At 40.3% G+C, this 2,999-nt stretch overlaps 1 pseudogene; it reads left to right on the forward strand.

Annotated features, from left to right (window-relative positions):
* Positions 1-542: 542 nt before the first annotated feature.
* On the forward strand, positions 543-2,195 carry LOC146471369 (uncharacterized; annotated as a pseudogene).
* Positions 2,196-2,999: the final 804 nt, after the last annotated feature.

Below are 2,999 nucleotides of genomic sequence, written 5' to 3' on the forward strand. Positions count from 1 at the left end.
TAAACACTTACAAAATTCTGAGCATTGCCGCACTTCGTGCTCTATTGACTGTTTCAGCATATTATAACATAGCTAAAGCAAAGCGCGCGCTCTGATTGGTCAATTCAGCATCTACTATTTGCCCATGGGTGTATGCTGCTGACGTGTGTGCAAATGTTTATAAAGCAAATATTTTGACAGAGATTGTTTCCAAAATAATGGCTGACATCCCTTCTGCCAAAAATGTTAAACTGTCCTCTCAGTTGTCTGAAGAAGAAACAGAATATCCATCCTTCGACCTATTTGGGAGTATTTTTGCCGAGCCACCTGCAAAGAGATTCGCAAGTTTAAGCGAAAGCGATCTTGATGACCTTATAAGTGAACGACACTCAAAAAAGACGAAAGAAGTCACAAACTGGTCTGTGTCCACATTTAAAGGTAAACAGCAGGTTATTAAAGCTTAGTTGGAACTCATTAATAGGCTTTACGATAAAGACAAAACGACTTATTAAAGGAATTGTTTCTGCCCGGTTAAGATATGTATAAACCCAATAAAATGCTAATACGCTGACAATGTCGACGAAATTACATTTTCAATTTGTTGTTTTTACGTCACGATTTTAAAAAGCGCTTACTTTGATAACAGATGAAAAAATATTAAAGAGTTAAGTTCAATTACAAACCAAATTTTGATAGTCCGTTTCCTTTTGTTTTATATTTAGTATGGTGTGCAGAAAAACAAATTCAAACCCCTCTTGAAGCGATGAAAATAGGTCAGCTGGATCAAAACCTTCGCAGATTTTATGCAGAAGCGAGAAAGAAAAAGGGCGAAGATTACAGTAAATCTACCTTGCTGGGATTTCGCCATTCGACAGAAAGATTCCTCAATGCCCCGCCATTTAGCAGAGGCCTACAAATTTCAACTGACCCAAGATTTGCAAGATCAAACCTCATGCTAGATGCGCAAATAAAAAATCTAAAACGAAGCGGCAAAGAAAATGTCTCGCACAAACCTGCTATCGAGGAGGAAGACCTCCCGAAGCTGAAATCAAGTGAAGTGTTGTCCTTGTCGTCACCGCTTTCCTTGCCGAGAAACGTTTGGTTTCATGTCGTTCTGTTTTTCTGCAGAAGGGGCCTTGAAGGGCAAAGAAGCTTGACAACGAACAGCTTCAAGTTCGAAACCAATACGGCTGGAAGAAATTACGCAACCATGAGTCACGTTGAATTATCAAAGAATCATCCCGGAGGGCTTAAGGACGTTGAAAGCACGTAAAAAAAAGCCAGAATGTATGAGACCGAAGACCAAGGTGACGGCTTCAAGGCCCTCAAATTGTATCTCCAGAAGGTCAATCCAAAGTGTACTGCGTTTTTTCAATATCCCAAGAAAAATAGCATGGCTCTAGATGCCGTTTGGTACGAAGCACGACCGCTTGGAATAAACAGCCTCGCTAAAATGATGAAGACCATCAGCGAAGAAGCACTTTTATCCAAAGTCTACACAAAGGATTGTGTAAGAGCCACTGCCATCACTCTCTGGTCCAACGCCGGGATTTCAAACCGCCACATAATGGCCATTTCTGGACACCGCAGTGAGCAGTCTCCGGTAAGCTACATTTCGCGACCTTCGACCTCACAGCTCCATAACTGTAGCCAAGTCTTGTCGAGAGCCTTCAGTTCTCCTTCTGCCAACAATCACAGCCAGCCATCAGAAACTTCTCGGCAATCCACGTCGTTCCAGGCGAAAACAAGTGGCAACGAAATCGCTCTTCAGCGAATGCACCATTCAAAATGTGAAAATTGTTTTCAACGGTTCATTCTCTGAATCGATGTGAAATTCAGTCCTTCGTGTTTTAATAACTTTGGACGGTTGTCTACTTTTTTCCCTGAGTTTGTTCATAATTCTATTGAACTATTTCACCGGTTGTTGGATACAGACCTTAGAAAGAGGATTTTGATCGATATTTCAGGAAACGTGATTAAACTTTATCGAGTTGTTGGTGTGCAGTCGCTTGTCATGAATGAATTTTCGCATGCTTATTTTCTCCTGTCATGTTAGACTACACCAACATTTTTTGCGATGTACCTCAATAAAAGCAGCTCTGTTGTCCCAATGTCTCAGTGTTATGTTATAAAACAAATGGTAAACGCCATAGCGTGTACTATTGAGTTATGGGTGCACTTGGGAGGTTTGTTAAGCACTCAAGAAGCTAGAGTCGCACTCGGCTATCGCCTCGTGCGACTCTTACGCTTCTTTCGTGCTTAGCAACCTCCCGCGTGCACCCATTTCTCAATAGTACACGCTATGGCGTTTACCATTTGTTAACTGGATCACGCTCCTACCTTATTTCTTATTCACTTTCGCTGTTAAAGTAGAAGAGCTGACATTGAATTATTTCCCTGAGATATTTCAGATCATAGAACCGTAACTACTATCTTTTTAATTAGCGCTCAACTGAAATTAACGTTGAAGAGTAGTATTAAACCAACCCGCGTTTTAAAACCGTTAAAGCTGTTATCAATGAATCTTGTTCGCTCCCTTGTTTTGTTGCCCCAATACAGATCATGTGACCTTACTCTGGGAATAGTCTCTTTTAGAATTGGTCAAATTCATGCTGGCATGCTTTCTTTACTTCAAAAATGACAAAGGATCGATTCTGCTGAGAATATCACGTGGTTTGTAATGGGAAAGTACTACGTAGCGCGAATAAAGTCTATTAAGTGCCTCGAAACCAAAACCACTGGATCCACTCTTGCCAATCAAAATTGACTTAAGGACGGTGCCTATTAATACCGAAGAATTTTTGCGCAGTTTATGACTATGCGGGAAATGCAGGTCTTAGCACGGACTATGGAAATCTAAAAAGAAACTTGGGGATAACCACGCATTTTTTAGAGATAATTAAGCAACAATTATTCTGAAAAGCATTAAAATACAAAGCAATGTATGGCATTATTCCTAAATTGAAACTTTATTATCTCTGAAAAATGCACGGTTACCCTCAATTTTATTTTTGGATACC

This window comes from Pavona decussata, unplaced genomic scaffold, assembly GCF_977016875.1.
Source record: "Pavona decussata unplaced genomic scaffold, jaPavDecu1.1 SCAFFOLD_105, whole genome shotgun sequence".
In the NCBI taxonomy this organism is placed as follows: Eukaryota; Metazoa; Cnidaria; class Anthozoa; order Scleractinia; family Agariciidae; genus Pavona; species Pavona decussata.